Source organism: Typopeltis vanoorti, chromosome 9, assembly GCF_054136105.1.
Source record: "Typopeltis vanoorti isolate ZY-2024b chromosome 9, IOZ_Tvanoo_1.0, whole genome shotgun sequence".
Taxonomy (NCBI): domain Eukaryota; kingdom Metazoa; phylum Arthropoda; class Arachnida; order Uropygi; family Thelyphonidae; genus Typopeltis; species Typopeltis vanoorti.
In genome coordinates this window covers 90842499-90861375 of record NC_143557.1, presented here as the reverse complement: position 1 = coordinate 90861375, position 18877 = coordinate 90842499, and the positions used below count along the sequence as shown (strand labels likewise).

At 33.7% G+C, this 18877-nt stretch overlaps 2 long non-coding RNA genes across 4 annotated transcripts in view; one reads left to right on the top strand and one right to left on the bottom strand.

The window, feature by feature from the left end:
• LOC150103241 (uncharacterized) overlaps nucleotides 1-18877 on the top strand; it is a 134821-nt gene that overhangs the window by 23806 nt on the left and 92138 nt on the right. For both annotated transcript variants that reach the window (XR_016548793.1, XR_016548794.1), the window contains one exon: nucleotides 7441-7494. This is a non-coding gene — a long non-coding RNA (uncharacterized LOC150103241). The remainder of the gene's footprint in view (nucleotides 1-7440; nucleotides 7495-18877) is intronic.
• Nucleotides 8-18877, bottom strand: part of LOC150103242 (uncharacterized) — a 76259-nt gene continuing 57389 nt past the window's right edge. For both annotated transcript variants that reach the window (XR_016548792.1, XR_016548791.1), the window contains one exon: nucleotides 8-5848. This is a non-coding gene — a long non-coding RNA (uncharacterized LOC150103242). The remainder of the gene's footprint in view (nucleotides 5849-18877) is intronic.

The following is an 18877-nucleotide window of genomic DNA, read 5'->3' as shown; positions in this document are numbered from 1 at the left end:
AGACAAGTTTCGATAAGTCGCAACATGATTTTGTATGCAGTTGCATGTTCTACATTATTGTATATTAAGAATATTTTAAAATAAATGTGTTACATTTATAAATTATTTTTATAACTTTATAAAAATATCCCCTAATTGTTTTGAGCAGTGTGTGTGTGGGGGGGTTGTAATGTCCCTATTCTATCTTACGATTTTGTGTTTGTCTCACAAATTACCTTCGTCTATGTTCTTCTAACTTCTACTTTCAAGACATCACCAAACTTTCTACTAATATCTGAGTTATTGTTCCCCGTAGTATCCCTAGTATTTGTATTTTAACTGCGCCCTTTGGGATATTTAGTTTAGGATATTTTATACATAAACAGAGAAAAAGAATTCAAATATCTGAAAGTGTAACTATTGCAGTCGTGACACTATTTCTTGTTACTCAACATTAATTCCTTAAACTTCCTGTTTCTTATCATTAATTCCCCGCGTGATTAGGCTCGAATGTTTCTAAGCGGTGCATTGGATTAGCGATATCAGACAACTTTTTTATCATTAAACAAAAGGTTTATTATTTCTCTAAACATGGTACATATCAAAATACTCAACTAAATTACTTACACACTAAAATTAGCTTAATACAAGTAGATGGGCTATGATTCGACAAAAGTTACTATAATCATGCCGCCACAAAATTTCATACAAAACATGAATTCACATAACATGGACAAATCAGATTACCACACACTATTAGATTATTCAACTTCAAGTACACTAACAAAATCATTAACTACTCTAGCACATACCTATGACAATTCCGACCCTCTATACATCACACTAGGTATTCAGATTCCTCAGGCTACTTGATTACTCAATTCACACTAATCCAACTCAATATTAACAAAACCGTTTACTTCATTAACACACAACTATGTCATTCTTTCCTTTTACAATATAGTAGGCACTCAAGATTCTTAGGACAATTAATTATTCACAAATTATCAACACTAGCTAGCTTACTTTTAACACTCTCTATCAAATTCTAAAGTCCTATTATAATTTCTCCCTAATCACTTTAACAGTTCCGTATTATGACAATGGTACCTATCACAAACAACTTCTAGTTAACATAAGACAAAATTCACAATACCTTTCTTTAGCTTCACTTACGGGCCTTTACCTTCTACTGAACGAACTTGCTTGCATAATTTCTTGCAATTCAGGGCTATATAAACATCTGCGCGGTCGGCTGTACTATCCGAAACGAGGACATCGATATTTTCACAGCTTCCTATGACTCTATGGTATATTTCGCTTTCTACATAGGAATACGGGAACAGCTTTCCCGCTCACCTTTGATTCCTTGTTGTGGCATGAGGATATAAGCCATATCTCTCCACTCAGGAACACCGTGAAATCCACTAGAAAACCAAACTAAAACCACCGCGACTATCCAAACGTTTCTTCTCCTCTGGCAAAAGGCAAAAAGGCCTCAAGCCTCCTTGACTATCTAAACGTCTTCTCCTAAACCCAAAAGAGCCTACTCTTCGAACAGCCTCGAGGGGGGGTTACCAACCTTTTTATAGCTGCTCCCCTAACAGCGCCCTTTCTTACTTCTTTTTCCCGCCTCCTACTTGTTTTCCGTCTGTCTACCAATTGGGTAGCATTTTGCCGCCATACGTCATTTTGATCGGCAACTCGTAACAAAGTTTCTATCCGGGTATAGGCCCTAAGCGATATTCCGTTATTTCTCTTGTTAGCCTCTATCTTAACCCCCTTTTAAACCTTTTCTCAGAATTCTACTTAATGCTTAATCTGTAGCCTCTTACATAGCGTATTTCATGACTCGTTCTTTTATACTTATGTACTTAACTCTTTCATTCTTAATCTTACTATATTAATTCTTAGTTAGCTACTTATTAAATACAAATTCCTTGTTTAGTCATAATACATCTTAATACATTCTTTTCTTTTGTTATCTTAACTAAACAATAGACCTTTACATTTCACTCAATTTATACTGGATGCAAGAATATTTTATTAATTAAATTATTCCTTTTATGCAGGGGTTTTTATTTATGTTATTTATTTTTACTTATGTTACACCATGATAACTGAAGATATTATATTCTCAAGATATCAGGTGTAACAGTGTGTGTGTGTAATGTATACTTCATCATATGAACTTTGAAACATCAGGAAATTATAGTAATTCTAACATGTCTCCATAATTTGTCTGAAATGAATTCTCCCATTCTGTTTAAGTGACCTTACCGCCTGAGATTATATCTGCTTTACATATTCATGAATGCTCACAATGATGCAGTCTGTTCACTCCAAATGTTTCTCAATACTCATGTGATTTCTTTCTAACCAGGCTTTCAGATCCTCAAATTAAAATTGGTTTGAAAACTTTTTTTACATAGCTAGTTTGCTGTTCTGACTAATTTCTCTTATTCCATATAAATGTATTCATCTGGCTCCTCACCATGACAGTTTTGTTTATTCTGTTATCTGTTTCCATATTTGTCATCTTCACTAAAATGTGTAACTAAATAGCTGAAATGTTTTGTTTCTCATTCAGGATGTAACCAATGTCTTCAGTGATTCTGCCGATTTTTGTAGTCTCTTTGTGTTGCTTATTTTCATACAAATTTTATAGCTGTTATTCAATGTAGTTAAGAAATCTTTGCAGACATGTACTGAATTCATTTAAGAGAATGCTATCTGCATGAAATAAAGAGCTGAATTAAATGTCTCCAATCTTGATATCAGGTTAATACCGTTTCCCTTGTTCATGATGAATATTAGTGGACATAATGGGCATCCTTGTTTTGCACTTGATTTAGCATCAAGCTATCTTATACTTCCTACAATTCTCATTGCTGACTTTCAGTTCAAAAATGTGCTATGCATATAGCTCGATATGATGTCCAGCATAAATTATATAATATGGTAGTGTAAAATGTATATTATCCAATTATCTTCCCCTACCTCCTACAATATTATATGCTGATTTACAACTCTCAAAAATATACTGCATGCTGCTCAATATAATGTCCAATTTACACCATATAATTGTAGCATTTTGAACTGCTTTTTTCTTGACATGTTATCATATAATATATACAAAATGTACAGATCCTTGTTATATTTCCATGATTTCTTAACTGTGTCTTAAAGGAAAAATCTGATCCCAATGACCCAATCCCTATTTGGCTTGAATCCAACTTGTTCAAGCTTCTGTCGACAATTTTTCTTAGCCTCCTCTCAAGTATGATGGCATAAATCTTACCTAGAATACTTAATTGTTTATTACACACATTGTTTTATTTGAGTAACTATAGTAACATTTTTGCACCTCCATATTTGAGTATTTCTGGTCAGATATCTACTCCAGCTGCCTTTCTGCATTTTAGGTTTGTAATGGTGCTTTCTACCTCAAATATTGATATGTACTCCTGATCGCATTCCTCTTCAATATTTCCTACCAATGTTCTAGTCACTTCTAGTTTCTGTTAACAGCCTTTCAAAATAATTACTCCAGACATTTAGAATATCTGTATCTTCATATTTCATGAAAACCATTTTTCAATAGCCTACAGAACATTTTGTCACCTTATGTTTATCTTCTTTATTCTGACCAGTTTTCCCATGACATTTGTTTAGCTGCTTTTAGACATATCTTTGCTTTCTTACATTTTTCTCTATATTTTATCAGTGTACATCCTGACTTACTGGCATATTAACTTTCAATGTTTTCTTCTTTTAAATGACTATCTCTAACTTCCTAAATCCACCATAGAATTCATATTTTTTTGTCCTTGAAGACAACTTCACATGCCTCTCTGGCTGAATTTATGTTTTCTGTGTGTGCCCAGGGACAGCTCGTCTATAGGGGCCGGGCCCCACCTATATTTGTATATCTAGCCCAATAATTGTAGTTTTTAAAAATTATGTTTCTTGTAATTATTATTTTTTGATCTATTTCCAACAAGTTTTATTGTTTAATAAAAAAATTACTGTAGCATTTTGTGGCAATATTGTATAATGCGACTTAGTACGGTCTCTGGGGTCAGCCACGGCTGGCCCTATTTTATACGTGTAGAACACAGGGCATGTATGAGGCATGTGCGGGGCATGTGCACTAGTGATCATGTTTGTTTACCGAGCACAACTCTTATTTTGGGGCCCGTTTAGTCTGGCCCAATCACTGCATTTGTACGTAAATAGCACGTAATTCTTTCATTGTCTTATTATTTATTCTTGTTGTTGATCTGTTTTATTGTTTTTAGTGTGTTTAATTATTGTTGTCGTTTTTTGTTATAATTTATTTTAAAGTTTAAATTTTTATTACGTCCATAAACAATACATTTTAACCATGAACAAAATCGATAGCGTATTGGAAAAACGTTTCTCGTTATTAAGTCTAGAAGAAAAATTGGAAATAAGACTTTGCGCATACCAACCCAGAGATGTGCGTGTTACTTAACAAGATGGTAAAAAAAACGAGATTTTATGTAACCTGGTTTGACAAGAAATCATGGCTTAGTGTGAGTGATGAAAAAAAATCTTTGTTCTGTTTTTATTGTGTTTTGTTTGGTGGCAAGAGCTTGTGGACACTCAGTGGCTGTAAAGATCTAAAACATCTTTCCGAGTGAATACAAAAACACGAATCCAGTAAAATTCATATAAACAATGCAGTGCAATTTCAAATGTTTGGTAAAATGAACATGTTATCTTCCATTAATACTGGATATCGTCTTAATATAAAGAAACATAATGAATTAGTGGCAAAAATAGACATACTTTATCGAGGATCATAGGCTGCCTAAAATTTTGTGGTGTACACAAACTGCCATTAAGAGGACATGACGAAACCATCGATTCGAACAATCGAGGAGTGTTTTTAGATATGGTTTCATACACAGTTGCATTAGATAGTGTTTTAAACGATCATCTTGAAAATTCAAAAGTAGCAAAAAACTTCAAAAACCAACCAAAATGACATTTTAGACTGCATGTATAAAGTGTATATAGAAGAAATTAAAAGTGAAATTGAGGTGCAGACGAGACAACCGATGTATCTTGTCGTTCGCAGTTCTTAATTATTTTGCATTACCTAAAAGATTCTCAACCAGTTGAAAGGTTTCCAGCATTTATTGATGTTCTTGATAGGGCTGCTATGGGACTTACAAATGTATTAAAAGAGGAACTGAAATCTTTTAGTCACAACGAAAAATTAATCACACAGGCCTATGATAGTGCAGCAGTAATGAGCAGATCACGAAATGGAGTACAAAGTTTAATGCAAGAAGTTATCCTAATGCCCATTATGTTCACTGTTATGCACGTCAGCTGAATTTAATTTTAAAAACGCCTGTTCACGAAATAAGCAAATAAGAACATTTTTTTCTACTTTAAGTGGATTTGACGTGTTCTTCACATTCTCTCCAAAACGAAATGACTTGCTTCGTGAAATTAGTCAAAAACAAGTACCAAGAGTTTGTGAAACACAATGGAATTTTTGTTCCAAGATAGTGAATTGTATAAAAGAGAATAAAATAGAGCTTCTAGAATGTTTTAACAAAATCATAAACGAAGAAGAATGGGACGACAAAAGTGTGTGGGAATCGGTTGGATTCAAAAAATCGTTGGAAGATTGAGTTCAACTTCTTTTTATCTTTTTTTTATTCAATTTTAAAACATGTTAATGTACTTTACAACATATTGCAATCTAATAAAACCAGCAGTATCACTATCAAAGAAGCATTCAATAAATTTAAATCATCCATTAATCTTGTACGGAATTGCATTGCCAATTTTATTCCTGCGTCAGTTCCAGACGATCGCGAGGAAATACCTAAAAAAAAAAAAGAATTAACAATATGACAGATGAATTACTGATAGAAGATGCTAAGGAAGCCTGCAACAAAATAATTAGTGAAATTAGTGACAGATTCAGCAGCTTTGAAATATTTAAATCATTTTTTTATTGTAGATCCTAAAAATTTCAATTTCAGTAGACAACTAGGGAACACATAATAAACATTAAAAGAAATTATCCAATGCTAAGTGAAGACAAGTTGATATCAGAATTAACTGTTATGTATGAAAATACTACTTTTAGTGATTACCTAACATCAATGCCTTATCATGATTTATACGAGACAATAAACTGGTTGATACCTTTCCAAAGTGTCAAAATTAATTGAAATTGTTTTAGTGACACCTGTCTCCACAGCTGATGCCGAACATTGTTTTAGCACTCTAAAATGTATTAAAACACTTTTAAGAAATTCGACAGGCCAAGATTGGTTGAATGCTCTAGCCGTACTATCCATAAGGATTATTTACAAAAAATTCAACAGTTAAATCATAAAGTAATCGAAAAATTTGCTCATATGAAACAAAGAAGAGCAGAATATTTATATAAATAAATAATAATTGTGTGAATATTGGTCAATGAAAATTATAAAATATATGATACGCGAAAAGTTTTGTGCATCTGACTAGAAATATCAATGGTTCCCCTTCTTTGATACAGAAATAACTTGTTTAAGGTATTTCTTTCTTAATTTTTTAAAAATATTTTTGTCTTAACCTGTATTTTATTTATTTTTCTTGATTTATCAGTAGTTCTTATTTAATTTGTTATTTTTGGATCTTGTCTGTATCTTTATTTTTTTCAGTGTCTGTCTTTATTGAAAACCTATTATGTTTTGATCATGTCACTATATGTATAGTACATAATATGTACTACATATTATGTTTACTTTGTAAAAAATAACATTTATGATTTTTCCTTGACTTTTATGTGGTTATATTTATGGGTTCTATTAGTCAATCTTAATTAAACAGTTTTAACTTTTTTAAAATTTATTTTCTCTGAAGTTTCGACATTGATTTATAAAATAAATAACTTTTTTTTAACACTTGAAAAATGAAAACTCAAATATTTTCAAGGCGGCCAGCTGGAGTCGAACCAGCATCTTTGGATTTCCAGTCCACTGCTCTAGTCCGTTGATCTATGTCCGCAACTGCAAATCTTTTCGAGTTTTCGTGTTATTAATACGTTGAGCCCATATATGTTACGTCCTAACAATTTTAAAAATTTAATAGCTCAATGCATCGGTGGATTCTGATTAAACAATATTGTAATAGAAATAATAACTATAAATCAGTAATAGAACCCACTATATAAATATAAAAAAATTAAGTTATTTTTGGCCCCTGGCCCCGCCTGTTTCTATTGTCACCAGCCGCCACTGTGTGTGCCTATCATCTTAAAGGTTGTACTCAATTATTAAAAAAAAATAGTGATAATCAACAGGTATTTTGTAATGACTATATTATGTGTGGTAAGATAAAAAAAAAAAATACAAAAAACTATTTAACATAAAACACGAAATAGAATTGACACAAAACTGACTCCTGATTTTTCCTCTCCTTCAGCTTAATTCTCACTGGTTGCAGACAAATAGATGAGTACTTTTTTTTCAAGCTCTGGTAATACTGTTCTCTGATTTTGTTTTATTTTTATTTTTGAAAAATTACTAGCTAATTTTTTTTTAATAATTTCTGTTTTTAACCTTGGCTAAGTTTTTTTTGCAAATGTATTAGTTATAGAGAACATTGATATCTGATTTCTCAAATGACCTTTATTCTCAGTGGTACAACCATGAATATTGTAATTAGTGTAAAATTGTGTGTGGACATATTTAAATTCTAATCTCCATATGTTAACTTGTCTTTGTCAGATAGTTCCTAGCATCTTTTTCCACAGCAATATGATTTTTGTTTTAAATCAAGCTATATATTTAGTTTTTATTACCTTTTTTATTTTTACCATTCCTGTATAATTAGCATGATTTAATTAATGGCAGACTGTATTAAAAAATGAAATTACCATAAAATTGTACTTAATATCATTAAGCATGTGTTTTCATTAATGGTATTGTTAATATCCCAATGAAGTTTCTTATTTATTGAAATTATCTATGACCTTTTTTTTCATTGGGTTGTGGCATATTAAAAGTTTTTTCACTTGGTTAAACTATAAATTAAAGATGCCAAAGAAATTATATTCTTGGTTTCATCCTTTATCCAAGTGTAATCAAACAAAGTTTGCACTTGAAGTAATTTCACAACTGGGCTACTTGTATGTAGAGGCTAATGACTTCGGATCGCTTGCCTTTAGTATCCCATAATAGGTGTATATAACCTATGCATTATGAAGAGCCATTACCCAGACCAGTTCGACCTTTATTGAGGCAAAAAAGTAATACAGTGTTCATCACAGGCCTAGAGTAGTTAGTACAAAAATGCAAGAGAGCCTGATAGCAATTAGGAAAGGGAAAAGATAGATATATAGTGAGAGATAGAATAAAGGCCTAAACTCTTTTGTCATCATATAACCAAAGGCTTTTTGCAAATACAAAGCACACATCCTTTTGGATGTGCGTTGCATTATGGGATACTAAGGTAAGTGATGTGAAGTCATTAGCCTCTATATACAAGTAGCCCAGTCACAAAGTTACTTCACATGCAAACTTTGTTTGCTCGTGAAAAAACTTTCAACATCTATCTCTAATCCAGAGTATTTTAGTAATAAGGTGTTACATCATTTGACTATTTGTATGTGGAAATATGACTTCTGCATTACTTCAACCTTGGTATCACTTCTGGGTCTCACTGATGAGATCTCAATAATAGGTTCAAACCAGTCTGGCTATTGGTCCTTCCCATAATTCATATCATTATAATTGTGTGTAAGGATATGTGCTTTGCATTATGGGTTACTAAGGCAAGTGATGTGAAGTAGCCCAGTCGTGAAGTTACTTCATGTGCAAACTTTGTTTGTTTACACTTGGATAAAGGATGAAACCAAGAATTTCTTGGCATCTTTAATTTATAGGGTTGTGGCATAATTATACTCAAGTAGTTTTTATGGAGTGATGTTGTCATGTCCTCACAGTAGTAAAGATTAGGCATGTTAGTGACATTCCATCTTAACCCCTGCTAATCTGTAGATGACATTTCTTTAGCTATTTTTCATGTTTTGTAGAATGAAAAATCCTTCCACTGCCATATGAGACTGCCTAACTCACCTTCAGTTGAAAAGGCTTTAAAGATTCTTTGGATTGACAGGATTCTAAAACCGAGATCTTTTGTAGCCACATGGAAAACATGATGTAACTTTAACATAAGTTTTGCAATGAAGTAATTTCATAAACTGCTTTTTTGTATACTGAGAGCAGTTGACCTCTACAAGTTTTTCTATTACATTGGAAAGCATTATTTTTCTTGTTTAATATTTCTCTATATAATAATAACTTCTTGTTGTCATCATCATTTGTGGAATTCATATGAGATTTAACCTTGGTATGTGAGTGTTTGCAATGACTAAACAATTTTTTTTATTGTCCTTGCAGTGTGTCCGTGTTGGTAGTAAAAAAGTTTGACTGTAGATGAACATAGCCAGTAATGATACTAGTATTGGCTTATTATTGCAAGCAACAAATATCTTGAAAAGAAGCAAAGCATGTGTAATGTAAATATTCTCTCTTAATGGTGGTAGCAGTAGTGACCTCATTGTTTGTGAATTGAGAACGTTGTCGTACTTCCCCTCCCTCATTCATACAAAAAAAGGTAGGAAATAACTGAAGTAAATGCATACAAAGGAGGGATTGGCAGAGCAACCAAAACAGGAAGCACAGCCCCACTAGTCATATAGTAATCATTTTCCTATATGACTCCGTTTATATTTCTTATATAAAACTCTGAGGTTTTTTGCTCCATGTACCAACTTCTTCCATTCTTTTTCTGTCTTGAGGTTCTTTCACTCCAGTCCAGGATTCCCCATCTCAGCTAAGTTTTTAATGAATGTTATTGTCTCAGCACTACTGTGGTCTTCTTCTAAGTCTCTTTTCAACAGGTTTTTTCATATTGAATTAGCCATTTTTTCTTTCTGCATGTTCAAGTCATCTCAATCTGCAAGCGTTGATTATATCACTTAGTTCATCTAGTTCTTGGATGTCTTCCTCCATTCACCAGTTGTGTTATCTCTTCTAGGTCCAAAGACTTTTGAGGATTTTATTTCCAAAGAGTGCAAAGATTTTATCTTGGTCTGATGTGCTCCATATAAAACAACAGGTCTAATAATTGTCTTGTATATTTCTGTTTGAATTCTGCTTGACAGAATTTTGAAAGATAGCAAATAAGATATACTGGTGGCATTGTATTCTAGCTTCTATTTCTGTTCTAATTTTATTACCTCAAGTAATCAAAATTCCAAGATATTTGAAGGAAGTGGCATTTATAAATTCTAGGTTATCAATGGTAAACTGGTAATTTTCCCCTTGGTTGTGGTTTCTGTACTTTTAAATATTGTTTTATCCTGGTTGATTTAATTCTAGCTTTTCAGTAGAAGTTTTTTGAGTTTTCAGCATTTTCTCCAACTAGGCACATCATCTGCATACCCTAGTATTAATGTTCTGCTTGTATTATCTTTGACACTTTCTCAAATACATTCTAAGCTATGGGATGAGTTCAATCTCCTGTCTTAATATCAAAAGGTTTAGATCTAATTTCATTAGCCAGTACCATACTTTGGCTGTCAGTGGTGCAGATTTTCATTAAGTGTATCTTATGAGATATTCCAAGTTCATCTAATACTCGCTAAGGGGCCTTCTCTATGAATACTATCATTTGCTTTTCTGAAACCTATAAATAAAATATGGGCCTATTAATTATATTCCCTTTTTTTTCCTCTAGTATATCTCTTAGCATAAAAAAATCTGGTCATATATATACTTTTCTTCAGAATCCTGCTTGATACTCACTTATATCTTCTTCAGCATAAAGTAAGATTCTTTTTAGTAGAATATTAGATAAACTTTTGAAGCCTGTTGACAGGAGTAATATATCTCCTGTAATTTTCACACTTAATTTTTCTTTTACACACACACACACACACACACACACACACACACACATATATATATATGTTTATTAGTAATTCTTTCTATTCTGAGGGTATTTCTTCATTTTCCCATATTAAATTTACCAGTTTATATCTGTAGCTAATTCATTTTCACCATTTGAGTTTAGCTGCTGTTATGTCAGTATTTGGTGCTTTGTTGTCTTTGAACTGCTTTATACTTTCTTGTGCTTAGGCTTGCAAAGGTTTAAATATCTGGGTGACAGGTGTTTAAAAATCAATTGCACCAGTTATGTTATAGTGTCAGTCGACTGTACCAATTACGTAATTTCCCCACTTTGGTTCTGTTTTTCTAACCTTTTGTTATAGTCAGTTGTGGAGGGTAAGATAACAGTATTTATATATAATTTTATTTTAGTTGGTAAGAAATGTTTCAGAGGGATGTTTAAGGGTCAAAGCTGTATAACTGAGAGGAGGCCTCCACACAACCTTTAAAGGAATACAGAGAACCGCCAGGGCTTCAGACTTAATGTCCAATCCTCATCTTCTTGTGGTGCATCCTGTTGATTATCTACCTTGATACTGAATGAACGAGGATGGACTGGCAATTTGGGATTTAGCTGACCAAATTGTATTCTTCTTGGCTTAAAACACAATGTGAAGAGATGGTACAACATGACAGAATTTCATGCTGGCCAGGGCATTGCCCAGTTAAATAAGGCCCCCATTGCTTTTTCCAGAGAACCAGGGCAAACAGCAAAAAGTCAGCTACTGGAACAAATCCTGAAACACATCCCAATTCAACATCACCAGAGTTCAAGATTGGTACTATCAACATAAAGAAGCCTGAATAGCAAAGAAATTGAGCTGGCTGAGGAATTGGATAAGTACCAAAATGACATGATAGGGGTGATTGGGGGAAATAAAAAAGACAAAAACTGGTGAGATCTCTCTAAGCAGTAAATGCAAAATGTTATATTCAGGCAATAACAATCAGGGAAAAGGAGGAGGAGTAGCTATAGTATTCAACACTAAATACGAGGCTAATCTTCTTGAGTGGCAGGCAATATCAAGTAGAGTGATTTGGCCAAATATCAGAATGGGGGAACTGGACAATGAAACAATGTGCCTACAGTCCCACAGATGGTTCTATTAAGGAAGAAGTGGAGGAATTTTTTGAGGCTTTAGAGAAAGCATCTGACATGATGAAAAAGGATAAGATGGTCCTTGTTGGAGATCTAAATAGCAGAGTAGGAAATGATTGTCAGAGATACAAAAATATTTTGGGAAATTTTCTAGAAAAGAGCAAAGCTAATAATAATGACAAGTACCTGTAAGATTTCTGCTCAGGACATGGACTAGTTATTACTAACACACAATGTTTCAACATAAAAAGATGCAGAAATTCACATGGAGAGAAGAGGCAAGGAATAAGAAAGGTCTCATTGACTGTGTTATTGTTGATCATTGGTGCACCCAGGGAGGGGGAGGGACAAGGGGCCCAGGCCCCCTCCCCCAAAAGAAAAGGGAAAAAACACTAGAAAAATTTTCAAAAATCTTTTCCTAATTAAAATTCATTTTTTTAAAAAAAATTTATGTTGTGTCGTGTCTTCTATTTCTATGCTACTTATGAATTAGCAGCACGTAAGGTGGGAATACCTTATAGCACTCAGGAATCACGATTGCTGTTAACACAAGGCGAACGAAGCAGTGCTTGGGCGCTACTTCGTTTGCCCAAGCTAAGCCAGAGGAGATCACAGGTATCATGTATTGGCGATCGCTGCAGATGCTCAATCATAGCTTGTATGGAATGTGAAGTGTGTATTCTCAAATCATCTACTCAACTTATCCCCCCCCCCCCAAGATTAAATCTTGAGTGCTCGGGGTCCGCTCCAAGATTAAATCCTGAGTGCACCACTGTTGTTGATAACGATGTTTTCTCACTAGTCCAGGACACTAGAGTGTATAGAGAATTTGAAATCGGAAGTCATCACCAATCAGTGTTGAGCAAGATAAAATTGAATTTCATATTAAAAAAGAAAAGAACATTAAGAAAGTTTTTAAGCGAATAAAAGTTGAGCAGCTCTCAGATGTGAACTATAGACTAAAATACACAAACATTATTCAAAAAAAAATGAAAGAGTTTGAGAACAGGAACCAAACCTTGGAGATTCAGTGGCAACCCCCTGAAGAAAAATTGCTCACATTCAAGTTGTCTGCAAGGATAGAAAAATCAGTTAAAGGGCCAGTGAAGGAAAAGAAGAAAGCATATCAAAAGTTCCTGGCAAATAAGTCAGTTTGTGCTCTTAGATAATACAGAGACAAATGTAAGAAAACTAAACACTGTGTAAAACTAGCTAAACAAAAGTCATGGGAAGACTTTGGCAAGAACAAAGAAAATTATTATCAAGAAGGTGGCAAGATATTCTGGAGGTTGTTGAAGAAGCTCAGAAATGGAGGAAAGATTGCTGTAAAAGGAATTAGAGATAATAAAGGTGATATGAAAACTGGAGAAAAAGATATCCTTGAAGTATGGAGTAATTACTTTGAAAAATTGCTAAATGAAACAAGCAGTGACAGCACAATGGTAAAAACACTTGGGCATGCAATCAGGAATACACATCCATACTCAAAGTAGAAAAATCCATCAAAAGCCTGAAATGTGGAAAAGCAGCTGGAGTAGATGATATTTGACCAGAAATGCTGAAGTATGGTGGTATGAAAGTCTTACAGTGGCTGCAGTGCATAGTATAGAATCCTGGGCAGAGTGATGAATTCCAGATGATTGGAGTAGAGCTCTCATAGTATCCATATATAAAAAGGGAAATAAAACTCAATGTTAGAATTACAGAGATATTTCCCTACTGAGTGTACTTGTATACTTGCAAATTCTGGTAAGATTTGTGCAAGTATACTTGAGAAACAGTTGAGATGGATCATGGAAGGGAAGCTTGGTGAAGAACAAGCTGGATTCAGGCCAAATATTGGGTGTCAGGATCAGATTTTCACTTTATGACAAATAGTTGAGAAATCGTGAAAATATAACAAAGATCTGTATTTAAGTTTTGTACACTTGCAAAAGTCTTATGACAAGGTTCCAAGAGAAAAACTATTCAAAATGCTACAGCTGTATTGTGTCAATGGGGCATGATATCAAGCAATACTTAATCCTTAATGAGTTGTAAGTCAGCAGTTACAATTGAAAGAAGTATAGGAAGATGGTTTGATATTAAATCTAGTGTCATACAAGGATGTACATTGTCCCCTGTGTCAGAAGTAAAACACTAGACCGCAGATATGAGAGTCCTGAGAAAGATTAGGGGCATGAACAGATGGCATCAATGGCAATATCATATTAAAAACGAGGATATTAGAATAGAACTTAACATTGTTGGCATCCAGGAACATTTTAGCAGAGCTAATCTCAGGTGGTATAGTCACTTAAACAGAATGGGAGAGGAAAGATTAGCAAAACAGTGTGCTCTGCCAGGTTGGCAGGAAAAAGACCCAAAGGAAGACCAAGATGTAGGTGGATTGATACAATAAAAAGTGCCTTAGAAGACAGAAATATAAGATCCGATAATGTTGGAGTCTTCATAGGTAGCAGATTGATTTGGAGGAAAATTGTAAATAGGAAGTATAAGTGTTTCATGTAGTACTATCCTGTACACCCCTTGAGGGTATGTCAGGAATTTGCTGCTGATGATGAAAAATTTCAGATTCGTACCTGTGATAGTACATTGACTTCAAACTAGCATATTGTGTTTATTCAAAGAATGGAGCTTAAATATATAAAAATAATTAAACTCTTTACTGTAAACATAATCATATACAATAGATACAAATTCTGTATATCGAGTGATTTACTTCGTCTCTCTCTCTAAAGAAATCTGATATTCATATTCTCTATGGAATTACAGTTAGTAAATTCTAATATTCTGTATTGATGAGAACTTATCTATTTGGTGATTCTAGAATTGTATAATATGAACTTAATAAAAATTTACATCATTCACTCTTTGATTCAGTTAAACTCAGTTTTGAGAGATAACATCAAATACTATATAAAATAAGGACATAGCATTAAGGTAAAAGTTCTGTAGTTTCATGTGACCATATGGAACTTCCTTTGCAGCATTCATTTTTACCACTGTCCCATTTATCTTCTTTTAATTTATTTATTTCTGATCACTCATTCATTGTGTTGCCTTTCGAATTCCTCAGAATGTAATAAAAATTGAAGATCTCACTTGACTAGTATAATTTCATGTCTTCTAGTAAGCAGGTTTCCTTAATGCATTTCTTCCTCATTTTGCTGAAGTAGAACAATTGCTCAGACAATAGGAATGCATTAATTGAGCAGTTCCAAATGTACTTGCAAAAGAACTTTACTGCAGATTCCACCTTTTCTCCTTGGATCATTAAGCACAAAACATTCTCACTTATATACAAAGGCTTGATACATTATAATGTTCTTCAATATTAACTTTACAGTTCCTCCTTGGAGTAGTTAAAGGTGCATATAAAAACTTTTTTGAGATTAGAGAACTTAACTCTGTAATTTATTCCACCCTTCAAAGTCTTCTTTCTTGCTTGTCCACTCCTTTTCTTGCCAGTGTTCTTGTTACTCAGCGACACCTGTTCTAAAAACAAGTAGTGTGTGTGTATCCATTACTGAGATTCAAAGTAAAACTCAAGTGACAAAATGACTGCCATTGCTACAATGCTTGTATGTTGCAACACTGTATGGCATAAGAGCACTATAAACAAATAACATACATTTACTGTTATTTCTATGTAAATTCCTAAGGATTACAGCATATGTAAGCAAATTTACTATTTAACTACATTTAAGTATCCTTTTATATCACTGCTGCTTAACCACATGGAGGTTCTGATAATATTAAGCATGTGAGTATGTATTTTTAAAGCCTATTTTATCATATAACGAAACTTAAACCACATTAATGAAATTTTTACTTGGTATACACTATCTACCAATAATTGGCCAGACACTTTAGCAATTTACAATTGATACCAGCAGGCGAACCCTAATATCAGGTATGTTCACCTTTAGCTTTGAACACCTCCTGCACCCTTTGAGGATGTGGGAGGTGCTCAGAGCTAAAGGGTTCATATCTCTTCATACCATTCCATAACAGCTGCAGTTTTGTGTTGTTGGGCATTGTCATCTTGATAGTAAAAAGGTCCATTCCATAAAAACTCCACAGTGTAGGGCAGCATCTGATTATCCAGAATATCAAGGTACTGAGCTGCCTTCATGGAACCATGGACAATGACCAGTGGTCCCACTCCAAACCAGCTGAATGTACCCCACACCATTACTATTCCATCACCAAACTTTATAGTGGGTACAACACACTGTGGCAACAAGCATTCACCAGGCTGCCTTCACACCCAGCCATCAGACTGGAAACGGGTGAACCTTGATTCATCGCTCCAGAGTTCCATTTTCTACTGGTCAATTGTCCAGTTTCACACAATCCTTGCACCAGGCCAGGCAAGACGGCTTGTTCGTTGTTCTGATGTTTGGCTTGTTATGCCAGTGCTCTTTCATGGGAACCCAGTAAATGGAGTTCTTTTCTTACAGTATTAGTGCTCACCATAGTGTTACTGGTGCTCTGGAACTCATCACAGATGGTCTGTGTACCGGGTTTTGCATGCCACCCATTAACACCCTCTTTTCTCTGTTAGTCATTTTCGGCAGGCTGCCTGCATGTTTTCCTGCACTAGTGATGCCAGACCATTGCCAACTGTTGATTTTGGATGCTCCAGTTGAGTGGCAATGGCACATATCGACATGCCACTGATGTGACAGCCTGCAATGACACCTCTCGAAGTTACTGAGTTCATGTCATGCTACCATACCACCTGTATTCAACTGTTTCAATGAAATACTGCTTCCTACTATCTGTACACCAGTTTTTATGTTAACAATCTTGGAATATTCCATAACTTCAAATAACAGATGTCTGGACAATTGCTGGTAGATAGTGTATATAATTTTGTAAAAAAACAAACATAATAAATAAAGTGGTTATATGAGATTTTTATAATAGGTATGATGTTTTCTGATCAAAAGTCTCAGTAAGTTCATTGCAGTTTTAGGAGTTTGTTAAAGTACTCTCTCCACCTGTTTGCTATTCACCTCTAGTAGTTAGTGTTTGTCCCTGTATAATATAATTATTCAAACAAAAAGTTTCCATAATTTTCAGATTCAGAACTTTAAGGCTGATTTCTGCCATTGAAGTAGTTATTTGGAAAGTCATTACTTCCCACCACTGAGACTATACAGGTCAAATGTTTGAGAAGTGACTTGCATTATAATTTGGTATAATTATATGCCAAGGAAGATTTTTTGCATTAAAAAGCAAGTCATGAAATTACTCCCAACAAACTGTTATTGTCGATTTATGCTGGGGTAAAATGTTATACAGGCATTTTCATATCACAGGAGGAGGCTCAACTGTTATTCGTGCAAATATGTCATGTCTCTCCTTAAGTTTATTCACTGACAAAGCACTCGCAACTGCCTCTGGCATGCTGATCACTTATTCATGATGATTCTCCAAACAACGCTAATCATTTTTTATCACAACCTCTGTGAATCCTTGTTTTTCTCTTTACTTGTCATGTACTGAAAATTTTTGCATTGTCATGTTAAATTAGGACATCATTTTTACTTTAACAAAACTATCTATACGAAAGAATGTTTCTCTGATGTTGTCTTAAATAGAATATAGCTTTGATGTAGTTAATTTATTTTATTTCATTTATTTATTGTAATTTTATTTATTTTTACTAGAGGTCAGGCCAGTAGAATAACTGTTGATCAAATCATTGTCTCTTTGGCATCCTGTGTAAAATGTAACTTAGCTTGTCTCTGTATATATATGTGTGTGTATACTCCAGATGATGATCTTAATACGAAGGTCAAAACATTTGGAAATTAAAGTAGTTATTTATAACACGGTTGTAGAGTCCATAATTTGTGTAAAATGAAAATCAATATCCTTTACATTTATCCCCTATAACAGTATTATCTCCAGGTTATATTTGGATGAAAACATTTTTTGTCACATAATTCTGACAATTTTGACAATTTTTTGAAATTACATTTTAGCATCTTTAAGTGGGAATCACTTAATTGTCATAACTAGGAGACCTCCACATAATTTTTAAAATATGCCGAGAACTGACCGAGACTTCTGACCTAATGTCCAATCCACCTTTTCATCATGCTCTCCATTAGCAAGTATCCATTTGGATACTGATTAACAAGGAGCAGCTAAATTTAGTCATTTTGGAATTAAGAAAATTGAATTCTCTATTGGCTTAAACCAAAAACAAAATAATGGCATGTGTTAAAATGTCGTGCAAGCTGAGACATCCTTTCACTACTCAGTTAAGCAATTTTCACTGTTGAAAATTCAACAACAGTTGAAATTTCAACTATTTTGGAAAATTCACCTGCTGAACAACATATTCATCATCATCAGAGTTGAAGATAAGCACCATTGGGAATATCAAGAATTAGAATTAGCAAAAGAATTAGTAAAGTACCATGTTTACATAATTGGTGTTATTGATATGAAAGCTAAAACAAGTGGGATTCTGCCGAATAACTAAGATGGGTAACTTTTATTTGGGCATTAGTGATCATGGAAAGAAAGAAGTCTTTAAGAGATGAATGCTACACATTCAACACTAAATATGAAGAAAAATTTAAATAGTGGACAATTTTAAGTAGCATAGACCAAATTTCAAAATGGAGAAATGAACAGTTCTATGAGCCAAAAGGAGGAATTGTTTTGGTCATTAGGGGACATAAAGAAAAGGAAAAACTGATCCTTGTTGAAGATCTAAAAACCAGAGCAGGAAATTAATACTAAACATAGAAATGTTTTGAGAAAATTTGGAGGAAAGAGT